This window comes from Abrus precatorius, unplaced genomic scaffold, assembly GCF_003935025.1.
Source record: "Abrus precatorius isolate BTA unplaced genomic scaffold, Abrus_2018 Scaffold10, whole genome shotgun sequence".
Taxonomy (NCBI): domain Eukaryota; kingdom Viridiplantae; phylum Streptophyta; class Magnoliopsida; order Fabales; family Fabaceae; genus Abrus; species Abrus precatorius.
In genome coordinates, this window is record NW_020874292.1 from 35,803,906 (window position 1) to 35,817,925 (window position 14,020).

At 26.7% G+C, this 14,020-nt stretch overlaps 1 pseudogene; it reads left to right on the plus strand.

Annotated features, from left to right (window-relative positions):
* Positions 1-2,025: 2,025 nt before the first annotated feature.
* On the plus strand, positions 2,026-5,665 carry LOC113852798 (annotated as a pseudogene).
* Positions 5,666-14,020: the final 8,355 nt, after the last annotated feature.

The window sequence follows — 14,020 nt, forward strand, 5'->3', positions numbered from 1 at the left end:
TAATTTTAATTTCTTTTATCCTTTGAGACTAATGTATCATAATTTTTCACTTTCTTCACTTGTAATGTGGAGATAAAAACTAAGAAAGGGTTATATAGGTTCAAAAGCTATAACAAATAACATAATTTTTTTTAAGATAGGTTAATATGGCTAAGTTATTTAAAAACAAAGAAGGCCTAAATTATCTCAATGTATAAAAATGTACAAGTAGTTTAAAAAAAGTCATTCTACCTAAAATTATCCAAAACTTAATTCTCAAACAAGACTTATTATACTCACATGCTAAGAATAAATTACATTAACAACAAAAAAATAAGAACAACATAATCCTACAAAAACAAAATAAAAAAATAAAAAAATAAAAAAATAGAACTATTAAATCTAAAAAAAACAGATATAGTAGACATGAAATAGAAATTTTGTAAAAATAAAAAACATAAATTATGAAAAAACAAAAAAAATTGCAAAAAGCAAATTAGAATTATAATTTAAAGATAATAAAAAATTATAAAAAACAAAAATCACACCAGAAAATCACCACCAACAACAACTATAAAAATTATAATTTAAAGATAATAGAAAAGTTTGTAGCATAAAAAAAATTTGTAGCAAAAAAAACAAGAATAGAAATCACCTCCCCTACACTTAAATCACACATTGTTTGCAATATAACATAAGTATAGAAAGATTAAAAAAAAAAAGAAGATAAGTGCAATAAAAAAAGAGGAAACGAAAAACTTTCACACTATGGTAACAAAACGGTAAACATTGCCAAAGAGATCTCCTTAATGTCTCTTTCAAGTGCAAGACTCCCATGTAAGGGCTTAAATATATATATGGTCATTTACCTTAAAACTCTTGTTAGCAGAGTTACTTTAATTTCAACAACAGTGTGAAAAAATTAGTAACAATAAGATGATTAATCCACTTAAAACAAAGTTTACCTAACAAATGTTAGTATTTCATGAGAATATATATATATATATATATATATATATATATATATGTGAGTTTCTTAAGTATTTCACAAATGCTATTGGTGTGCTAGTGTTAGATCTGAAAAGGGAGTAAGAATTGTTTTGGTAACGTGTTTTGCTGCTGGTGTAGTTGAATTAAGCTTTGGAGTATTTAAATTTAATATTAAATTTTAGAATTAAGAGTTAATTACATTATTCACATTGACTAATAGAGACGTATACAAAGTTCAATTATTATCAATAATGTGTGACTTTTGGAATTCAATACTAATTCCAATGGTACAAGGATTTTAGTTGTTTTGGACACGATCATTTATGTTAATCCCGTATCTAAGCCAAACTCTTAATTACTATGAATTTAAGTAGTTAATAATATAAATTTATTAAAGCTTAAATAATAATTTTGTTATTGTAAAAGCTGTCATATTTAAAATTACTCTTTAAAATGAAATTTGTTAGAATTTAATATTGAACAAATTAAGGTAATAATATTTTTTTTATACTTTTAACTTTTATTTATTAAATGCTAAGTTTGCTGATGAAATTCTAACTTAATGCAAATTATAGTCACATTTTTCAATTTACACAAATATTTAAAATAAAAACTTAAAAAAATAGTTTTTGTAAAATTTGTTTTATTTAATTTAATTTTTTTAAAAAATTATTAAGATTTAGTCACCTCCAAATAAATAAAATAAAAAATAAATTCCGACTATTTAATACAACTGATAGAGTTCAAACTTAACACTAACTTATGTCATAAACACAGGGCGCACTTATTCTAATGCAAACACACTTAGATTGTTTAAAATTATTTGACAAATTTTTTGGTAAACTTATACTAAATGGTAATTTAAAAAGTAAATTACGTTGTAGGGCCAGTAGGGGTGCAAAAGCTTCCCTTTCCTTTCTCACAAGTTTTACGGTTGCCATAAATATTATACATACGTATAACATAGCTCGGTATCTAAACAAGACTCGAGTTTGCTTTCCACATTGGCTTCTAACAAATTGCTAGGGAGAGCTTCTCATTTCTCAATCAGTTTCTTACAAATACGTTCTCCCACTTTCCCTTCTTTTTTTTTTCTTTGACAAAAACGAAGCTCGTGAGACATGTCAAGCTGCAGCATCGATGTTGCCCCTGAGCAACTCTGCTACATCCCCTGCAACTTTTGCAACATTGTTCTTGCGGTACCTTTGATTTCAGAAGCTGTATCTCTTATAATTTATTGAGATAGATCCACTTTTCATCTCTTGCATGCTAATTAACCCTCCTTATTTAAAATACACCTTCCTATTAATTATTGTCCTGCACATATATACAAACTTGATGTTCTTTCGCATCCAAGGAGAAAAGAATTCTTTTAGATCCTGAACAGGAATCTATGTATATATACTTTGTGTATTTTTTATGGTATTATTTTAATAAATTTCTATTCCCTCTTTTTTTTTTTTTTTTTTTTTTCTGGGCTTCCTTGTTTTTCTTACTTTACAGTCAAAGAAGTTTTCATGGCCACGCATACCCACTCTTTCCCACTGTGCAAGCTAGCCTTTCTGGTAACCATGGTGGTATATATCCTCTTGAAAACGCCAAGACTGATATTATAAGATAGAACTATTGATAGGACAAATCCTTTCCACTGTTAAATTTCCTATCTTGCCAACCTGTGACTTGAATTACTTTTCCGTTTTACTAAACTGAAGTATGATGCACTAAGCACATAGAAGAGAAGCCTTCTCCAATCGGCTTCTTTGGAAGAAAAGAAACATGAAAATGTAAATCTTTTCAAGAAAACCTTGGATTTGCAGCTTTCGATTTTAGGGTTTTATTTTCCTTTTTCAAGTAAACCAAGCTGCACCCTTTTCTCATCTGAACCACCCGTTTTCATTCTTCTTATAATTCTTCCTTTCTTTTCTCGAGATCGAATCATTACAAGCATGAAATCATTATGTGGTCTGTGTTTCATATTTCTGGGTTTCTAATATTTTTATATTTTTATTCTTTTGAACTTAGTAGGTTTATATATTTATGGGCAAATTTCTGATGTTTGAAAAGCTTGACAATACTATTTATGCAGGTGAGTGTTCCATGCAGCAGCCTCTTTGACATCGTGACTGTTCGATGTGGGCACTGTACCAATCTATGGTCCGTGAACATGGCTTCAGCGTTTCAGTCACTGTCATGGCAAGATGTTCAGGTGTTCTAATTTGCACGCACGCTCACACACTTTCAACGCCGTTTCTACTTATAAATTATGATCTTTTATGTTTCAGTTTCGGTTTGATGAAAATAATAAATAAATGTGCTTAAATCATTAGTTATAGTAAATAAATACAAAATATACACATTGCCTCTTTGATTTCTAAATCCAAGGCTTTCTGGAGAGTTTTCTTTTTGAGCAAATCGAAGCCTTTCAGGCAGGTTCTGTTTTTTCGTGTGCAAAATCGACCATTTCAAAGCATGCAAATTTCTCATGACCTAAAGAAAAAAAACTGTACATTTCTGCCTTAAAAGTGGTTCGCTTAGACCTGAGTCCTATTAGGGTACTGAAACCCTAGCTATACCTGCAGCCGCCATAAAAATAGACCTATTTCCTTCTTTTATATTTTCCACTTTTATTAGAGGCGTCAGGCCTGGGGCCTGTCATTACTCATCGAAGTAAGGCATATTAAATACATATATTTAAATTTTATTTTATTTTTATATTGTGTTGAAACTTGATTGGATAGACTGGCTAGTATGTGGGTATGTAGAGAGTTCTTTGCTATGTTTAATTAATGATTTCTTTTCAAGATCTTTGTCCTCCGCCACGATGCAATCATGGTGTAGATCCCTAACTCTTGGCCCTTCATTTTAAGTTTGAACAACAGTCAATCTGGGTTTCATCTGCTGCAGTAATCTGTGATGAGAAGTCGCATTCTCAGCTACCTAGTCAGAAATTTTAAAGAAGTTTTCGTTTTCTCTTTCTGAGAAAAGCATCATTTCGAATCTAACACTTCTTTTACTAATGCGTGTGAGATTTTTCCCCCATCTAACCCAGTACCAATTTTTGGCTTCTAGTCCCGTATACTTATTTATCCATTCTAGTTAATCTTCCCGTTGTTTTTTTGTTGCTTTTTTTTCTTATATTTGGGTATGGGTATTGATGATCCTTGCTAATTAGTTTCCACTTTTAGGCTTCCGGTTATTCCAACCAAGAGTATAGGATTGACACTGGCTCCACTTCTAAATGCAACGAGATTCAAATGCGTGCACCCTCCACCCAAGTAAATGAGCAAAGGGTTGTCAACAGACGTGAGTAAAAACTCTCTTGGATTTTCCCCATTTAACATACCAATCTCAACCCATCATAACCTCATAGTCTCTCTCATTTCTTTTACCTCAAATTTACCTATTCTGTTGTCTCCCAGCTCCCGGGAAGAAGCAGCGTGTACCTTCGGCTTATAATCAGTTCATCAAGTAAATAATAAATCCTGACTCATATATATATATATATATATATATATATATATATATATATATATATATATATATATATATAATTCAATTCAAAGGTTGACGTTGAAACATCTCTATTTATATGCAGGGAAGAGATTCAAAGGATCAAGGCCAATAATCCTGATATCAGTCACAGGGAAGCTTTCAGTACAGCTGCGAAGAACGTAAGTTGTAGATTATAATGAACAAAATAATTAATAAAACCAAATTTAATTAAAACGCAGACATCCATATCTATGACCATATGTAAACTACATATTGTATGTTTTGATTACTGAAATTATTTTGTTTTTAGTGGGCACATTTCCCTCACATTTTGGGCTGATGTTAGAAAGCAACAAATCTAGCTAAGATGAAGAATGTAAGTATTGAAGCAAACCTTTCATCTTTTTCACATTTTCTTCCTTTATATACTTATATTCTAAAATAATATGATATCCCCATACCGGTTATTTCTTTAATGGATCACTATCCTTTAGTATCAATTGAAGTATTTAAAAGTAATACAATTTTATTATTATTTTATTTAATTTTATATTAATAATATAATAAATAATTTATAATAAAAATTATATTTTTAATCATGTAAAATCAACATCAATCAAGGTTGATGTTATTCCCTCTATTTCAAATTTTGATGGTTATTAAGGTTTTTATATAATGACTAAGGACAGTAATGAATAAATATTTTAATTTGAAGATTACTTTTATTAAAATTTATTTGGTACAATTGTCTTTGTTTGCTGAAAAATATTATATACTAGATTCAAAAATTAGTACATTTATTGTTTATTTGTGACTGAAATAGAATAAAAAAGAACTAATGTTTTAATGGAATTTTAAAATGTCATTTAATATGAAAAAAATATTTTTGTTAAAAGGACACTTAATTTAATATAGAAGGAATAATATTTTTTTTATTTGATCTCTATCACGTGTTGAGCAAGAATAACTTCACACGCCCAGAAAAGAAAAGGAAAGAAATCAAAGTGTGACATTATTGATTGTGGTAATTAATACCATAGGATTTTGCATGAGCCTTCATCTGATGTGATTATGTTTAATTTGATTAAAAACAGGATTCAGAGAAGCATTTGATGCATGTCAAGGACGGTGCTGCTGAACAAATGAATCTTATTTTCATATCACTGGAGAGTTCGGTTTAATTTGAGTTTATCTTGTAAACATGGCCTGACATTTCATGTGTTTAAGGACAGTTAGCTCTTTTACTTTGTCAAAGTACTTGACACTTACTTTTTGAATGGATGCTTTCTACCTAAGTTGAAGAATGCTAGTTTTCCTTGTCACCTATAACAAGTTATATCTTCAATATTGATAAAAAAACTGCAGGTGATATCTTCCATAGCTGATTGAAAACGGGGCGAAACAGGTTATTCGAGTGTTTTAAATTCAATTTTTAATACTAGTTTTAGTGATACTAATGAGAATCTAGTTCGTTAACTATTGTGAATACATTTAAATTTCATAAATTTTATAAATTTACAAAAGACTAAATATATTTTTATTAATCATAAATATTTTATTATAATAACTAAGACTAAATTAAAGAAATAAGTTTTTTAAAATTAATAAATAAATTATAAAATTTAGAAATTTAAATTAAGACAAAATTAAAAAAATTAAATGTTTAATGTAAGAAAAGTTATATGAGAAAGAAAATATCTCTTCTTAAAAATGCTATTATTTAAGAATGAAAACTCATGGATGTATAAAAATATATTATTTGTAAATGTGCATGTATATGAAGAAAACACATTATATAACTTAGGTCATGAAAACAAAAATACATTGAAGAAAGTGTATGATTTTATTTAGTTAAAATATAACATAATTATAATTGATTAAAAATAAAAGTTCATGCCTGGAGAGTATATATTACGAAGTGCACAAGAAGGTTATAGCCCGACGCTGGCTACCAATTAATAATGCTGTATGGCTTGGTCTTGTTGATATATAATCAATTTAGAGCATCTATTGTCAATTTGTTGGTAGATGAAAAAGTAGTAATAACAATAAAAAATGAAGATTTATAACCTCTTATGATCATGATACGCTATTTAGTTTTTCATCTATCAACAGTTAAAAATAATTAACTATTACATACTTAATAAAAACCTTTTTTTTCCTATTAGAAGGTAATCAGAACAATGTTGTTACAGACACGTACAGGTGGTTTACTGTAAACTATCAATATACTGATTTGCGTGTGTAGAATATGAGAAGAAGAGGTTCTAATTCCTCTTCTTGCAAGTACAAACAAACTAGTATATATCTCCTAGAGAGGATGAAATTATGGATTTGCATTGTGAATAAGTATAAGAAACTATGATTTTCATCACATGACTCAACTGAAACAACTCAAATATAGTAGGGATGAGGGTCCCATAAGTATCCAATGTAACATTAAATCAGAAACGGAAGATAAAATATATGTTTCTGTATAACCTATCAGGCTAGCTACAAATCATATTCATATGTTGATGTATATCTTGAATGTCAAATCTTAAGGAAACAAATTCATTTTATTAAAATTTTATTTACAAAGAATGGTATGGTTAAAGTTTGGCCACTTGATTTTTATTATAATGACTAATTTTTTGCTCTAAAACATTTTTGAGGGACATCAGAATCTATTTAATTGATTGAATAATTTTATATAATAACTGTCAGTATGTTTGCTAAGATAAAAAAAATGGTTATCGTAAACGATTTTGAGTATCCTTTATATTTATGAAATAAACCTTTTTTTTCTTATATATATAAGGATATAACTTTTAATTTATTTGATTAATTTAAGATTTTATTTGACAAAAATAGAGTGTTTATACTTGCTAATAGTATTTGAGCTTATAAATTTTTAACTTGATATTTTTTATTTTACATTATCACTAGTGTTATTAGAAATCCTTTACACTTGTATTATAACCAAGTTATACATGTCATTTTGTCAGTCGCTAGTACCCGAAATGATTATAATGTATAATTACTTTTAGACACCCTATTCATGTATATCATTATCTGTGAAGGCACAACTAGGAGATACAAAGAATGAAAATAAACTAAGAAAGAGTGTTATTATTATTACTGGGTGCATGATAAAAAAAAGTGTTATATAAGCAAGTATAATAAAATATCATTAACAATTTTTTATTGGTCGCAAAAATCACCTTAATTAATTAAATAATTAAGTCAATTTGTGAAAATAACTTTAAAAAGTAATGTCATAAAAATTCATGAACTTAAATATCTTGAAAATGGAATTACAAAATGTTAATTGTTAAATTTTTTAATGTGCCTAAAAGTTATAATAAAAAAATTATATGTACATTTTTATATTAAAAATTATAAAATATTATAAAATATAATATGTTCATAACGTTTAAAAAAAGTTTATGACAAAAAATGTAATGAAAGATTTTATAAAATTTAATGTACTAATACATTAAATTTTATAAATTTTTAAAATTTATTTATTATATTTTTTTAGATACATTTTAAAAAAATAATTATTAATTTAATAAAATAACTTATGGGATGCTGTAAGACACCAATGCTTCGTTCTCGTGAATTCCTGAAAGCGTGAAAACATTACTCCCGAATTACGAAGTGTTGTATCGATGGTAGGGATTACGTTACCAGAAAATGTCGTCGCAAACCTAGGCAGCTGACAGTACAATTCTAAATGGGTCTCTAGTGGCACGGGGTTTGGTCGAGTTCGAGTTTTGAAATTCACAACTGATTATACTCTGTACAAGTTAATAATCAACCTATTTGATCATGCATTTATTGTTTATTTTAAGTTTCGGATACAATGATTTTTGATTTCTCAGTGGATTAACTCAATTAATTTGTCCTAAAATTGACCTGAATGAAGGCTTGTGGATCGTGAGGAAACGCATCGGTGACAGTTTCACGAGGAAACGCATCGGTGACAGTTTCACAGGAAACCACTCATTAGAGCGCATGTCACTTGTTCTGTACAAAACGTTATAATGTAATTCCAAAACTTTAAGACACTACATGAACTTTTTTTCTCTTTCATGTGGGCTGTTGGTCTACTCAATAATACCTTTTGTGCTCCACACTCTCTGTACGTAGGTGCTACTACCTCTCTTCTAAAGCTAATTTAGTGTTACTATTTTCTTGATAGTACACTTTCATACTAATCATGGGTGTTACACATTCAATTTTCTCTGCCACGGTTCATCTATTAAGCTGATCATTTAAATTGACCAAACTCTTGATGGGTAGGAGAATTTTAAGTAGAGATCTTCGTAATAAGTAAGACACTGTAATGCAATCTCTAAATCTTAAGATAATGAATATATTGATCTATCTTTTTGTAAACTCTTAATTTGTTCATATCACATTGCAGGTGAAACTAATTAACACTTGACTCTAACATGTTTAACATAAGAAGTAAGAGAGTAAGTAAGAAAGTAATAGCAAAAATGAAGAGCAAAGCCAAAAGGAGGACACAAGCTCTGACATGAAAGCAAGGCTTGCTCGCGGATGAGGCGAGCCAGCCATGAAAGGGTTTTGCTGCTCAGAGAATCACCTCTTCAGTGATTTGGTTCTCATGGAAGCAACTATTCTTCATGACAAAAGAGAGAGGTTCACAGCAGCACATGGTTCCGTCTTTGGTTGCTTAAGGTGCACAAAAAAATCAAATAGTAACTAGTATAAGAAAATTACCATCCAAAACCGACTTAGATAACCGTACAAATCCAAACATTTAATTTGTTTGAATCCGAACCTCCCGAAAACTATCTGACTAGACCTTTTAGGCTATTAGTTAACTTGGTTTCGGTCATACGTTGAATTCATGCTCACCCCTGTCTAGTGCTCTGGGGTATTTTTTCTTCTATCATTTTCTCATTATGTTTTTATGTGTGCATTAGGTTTTTCATTAAATTGAAGGAGGAAAGAAAAATAAGGGTACTCTCTTTTCCTTTACTTGGTAAAATGTATTTTTTTAAAGAAAAAGCAAAATATGTAAGAAATGATTTGATCCTGGTCAAACAGTCTCCAGCTTAACCTTGGTCTTTTTTAAATGGCGTTCGTGGACCAACATTTTGGCCTTATAACACCCCACCCCCCATCTCAGCATTCAGAGAATCTCCATGACAGCACTAAAAATGAAGCAACCACTTTTGCATTTGCTTCAATTTACTGGTTAGAACGTTGATTATTACTATTGATCAACTTGGCTTCTGTCGAGGTACAATATAACAACAGTACATGTTCCCTCATCGACAAACAATTATTATAAGTCAATCAAGGGCGAAAATAAAAAGAAGAAATTCTCCATTGATTATTTGTCAATTATAAAAGAAAATGTTAACTAATATACTCTTGTAGTAACAATTAAAATATAATTTTTTAAAAATGCTAATAAATTTCTAATACATTATATATTTATTGATTTTGTAGAACATTAGTGCAATAAAAATATAATTGTTAAACATATTAGTGACTGAATTTTCGTTCGATAGCTAAAATGTCAATTAGTGACTGAATTTTGTTGGTAGTTAATTCATAATTTTTAGTCATTAACGATGGTCACAATTAAATTTCACGAAATCAAATTTTATAACCGAATTTGTGGTCGTCAATAGAATGATTTTTGTTGGTCGCTAATATAAATGCATAATTATTTTTGTTTGTTTATTGTTGGTCAAAGACATCAATAACAAAATATTGTCATTGTAGACATTGGTCTAGTTGGACTTCTTGGCTTGTTTGACGGTGAAACAGTGCCAGAAAGTTTCCCAAAATCTAATGCAAATGACAATAATGATTTCGAGTTTCACTCATGTGTTCATCTTGAGAGATCTTCTCTTCTTACTGATGAATTGTTTGACGGCAAAAAAAAAAATTCAATATCTAAAGTCATTATCGCAACTGCATTCTCCTATAACTTTTTCTTCAATGACATCTCTAAGATAAAATAAAAATATTGAAACGTAAGAAAATGGTTAAGGGAAAGAGAGACTTGGACTTGGACCCATTTGTAGCATAAATGAAAAAAACTTAGAAAAGAGAACAGGCAGAAAAATTTGTCTTTAATGTTCTCAAAGCTTGTTAAAAAATAACGTTCCTTCTCTTGAAACAAACTAAAAAATGCACAAAATTAGTTCATTTATGAGGTAAACAAGGAGGGGGCAAGAGCATAGGTGGCATCTCCTTCAACGTATGAATAGTCGAGGCCGTCCCAATAGGATTTCAGCTAAGGGCTTCTAAACCATTTAATGTTGTTAAACGGAAGATTTTTGTTTTAAAGTGAATTTCAAACTGGAACTTTAAAGTCCATTTGGAATGGATTTTAGTATTCCTATGCTTTTTTTTGAAATTTTTGCCAAAGCAAATTTAGTAATTAATGTTTCTATCTAGTTTTTGCTTAAGAAAATATAAATTCACTTAAAAAAACTTAATCTCTTTTTATGTAATTTTGCTTTAAAAAAATGATTTCGCTTAAATAAACTTAACAAAGTTTCAAGTAAATTTTTTTTTGAGTAAATTTAGACGGTTTGAATTAGTGACCAGATGTATTTTTATTTTTATAAAAATAAATTTGGTCACAAAATTATTATTATTTTAATTTAATAACTAAAATAGCTACTGAGCATATTTTAAATTTTTATAATTGAAAGATCGTTTGTTTGTTGGTAACTATTTTATTTTATATAATCTAGCAATTGAAATAGTGATTGAATGCTATTTGATTATTGTGATAAAAGATTTAATTATAAATTTCTAATTTGACACTATTATTTAGTAATTTTTATTAATTACTAAATTCAATTTTAAACATTCTTAATATATATATATAAACAAGATTTTCTTATACTAGCGTAAATCTAAATTTTTTTATACTTGAACCTTTCATTTAATTTATATTTAATGAATTATAATTTATTACTTTATTAACTATTAGATGTAAGTTAAATAAAAAATTTAGATCAAATATAAGAATTTTTAGATATAAACTGGTATAAAATATATATATATATATATATATATATATATAAAAACTATAGTTAATAAAATTAAAAATATATTTAGACAATACTTTTAATTATTAAATATTTTTTGTATGAATATTTACTTTGATAAAACTTTAATTATATATTTTTATTTTCATTTAATTTTGCAATTAGGGCTAACTACACATTAATATATAAAAAAATTAATATATTTAAACAAAATCTTAATCGATTATTAAAATATACAATAATGATATTTTTATTCAATTTTGTATAGAAATAATTCCTCATGAAATTGTGGTGATAGATCTATTTGCAGGTACAAAAGTTAGGATACTTTTTGAAGGTAAATCAAGTTGAATATTTAAAACTTTCAATTAACTTATTCAAAAAATTATTTTATTTTGAATAAGTTAATTCATTAAAATAAATTTAATTTTAAAATTTGAACGTGACTTTATTAAATTATGTAATTTTACTTATCATGTTTAATTTATCATTATTTTATTACTTTTTATTCATTAAATTTTCATTTGAATATATTTTTATTTATTAATTTATTGTTTAACAAATCGGCTAATTTTTGTTAAATATTAAAAAATAATATTTTAAAAAAATTACAAAAGTATAAAAAAAAATGGTAAAATCAACGTTGCTGGTCAGTTAGAATGCAATGTTTCAATTTTTTTTTATAAGTATTAATTGCTATACTAGTATATTGGCTACTAAAATAGTCAAAATTCATCGTTTCTTATTGATAGTTTTGAGCCTATAACTCAAGTGATGTAACTTGAGTTTCAACTTTAGTGTTTTTCAAAATTTGATATTAGTAATTTGTTTGAAATAGCACATTTGTATAATTAAGGTAAAAAATTAATATTTCTATATATTATTCATTTAAAAACACTATAATAATTATGAATAAATGAATTAACTGGTTGAATGTTGTGTAATCTAGAAAAAAATATAATAATATTTTTTTCTTTAACATTAATTTATTAATTTAAATAAATAATAAATAATAAATAATAAAAATTAAGCTCATTTACAATACATACATGTATTTATATTACGAGTTTGTTGTTAACAATGAATAGTTTTATAAAACAAAATTTAAATTCTTATATATTTTTTATAATATTTTTATTAAATCATTAATTATATTTTTTATTTTTTCTACTGGAATGACATTCAGGATGGGAGTATAAAGGTGTTATTATTCTCTTAAAATAATAACACTGTAAAGTACTTTAATCATTTAAATTTTTTTATGTTATTTAGTTTAAATCATTTATGTCCTGTTGAGTCTGCAATTGTTCTGACAATTAGAATCTGAAACGTCAAAATCGCGTCTGTTAAGCATTCATATCGTTTCAAAGTCATTTCATCTTTGACTTTCTCGCAGTTGCACTGACTGCACAGAACCCGAGCCCCCTCCGCAGCACACTCGCCCTGCCTTCAAGTTAGGAGGATCTTGGATTCTTCTGCAACGCACTATGTGTATTCCTTTGATATATATATATATATATTGTTTTATAAAATTTAATTTTAATAAAAATTTATTAAAAATACTATTTTTTTTTAAATATGATATATGATATCATTTGATCAATTGTAACTTTTATGTATATAACACTGATTAAAATTAAAAGACTAAATATTATATATGTTTATTTTAAAATTTATATAATTCATATTTTTTTTATATAATGTAACTATTTATATAATAAAATTTGTTTAGTTTACTTTTACATAAAAAAAATTCTCATTTAATATTATTAAGTAATAAAAAAATGTTTATACTATCAATATATTTTAATTAAATTCATTGCAATGATGCTTTAGTTATGCTCCTTTTAGTTCATTAATGTTTTTTTTTATAAAATTTTATATAAGGTAATTTAGCCTTATTATAGGATACCATATATGAACTATTTATTATATTTTTTAATTTATACTTAATAATGAAGTTGATAAAAATAAAAATTAATAAAGATAAATATTAATTGTAGAATTATGTTTAATAATATAAATAAATAAAAAATAATTACATTATAATACTTTTCAAAATATAAAAAAATTAAATTTAAAATAAAAATAAAATTTAATATCTTTGAAAAACGGCAGTATAGCTTATTCTAAATTTATACATAATGTGTTTGTGACATTTTCAATTTTATCAATTTTAATTAATTAGTTTATGATAAAACAGTCCAGATAATATACTAATATTTAATATATAATAATATAAATTTATGATTATAAGGACTTAATTAAGTATATACTCTAATATAAAAAAAATCTCAGAAGAAGTTAAGTCCTTTAACATTTATTCAATCGTTATAATTTTAATATGGCATTGATTCGTTATTTTAAAATTTGAAGGGGGGGGGGGGTATTGGTACTTTTTTCATTTAAATTAATTTAAATTATTTAATTAATAAAATAAAACTTTGAAGGGAGTATTGATACTTCTTTCATTCAAAATTGATTAATAAAAGGCCTTTGTGATGTGAACTGAAATATTTTTATAAAAA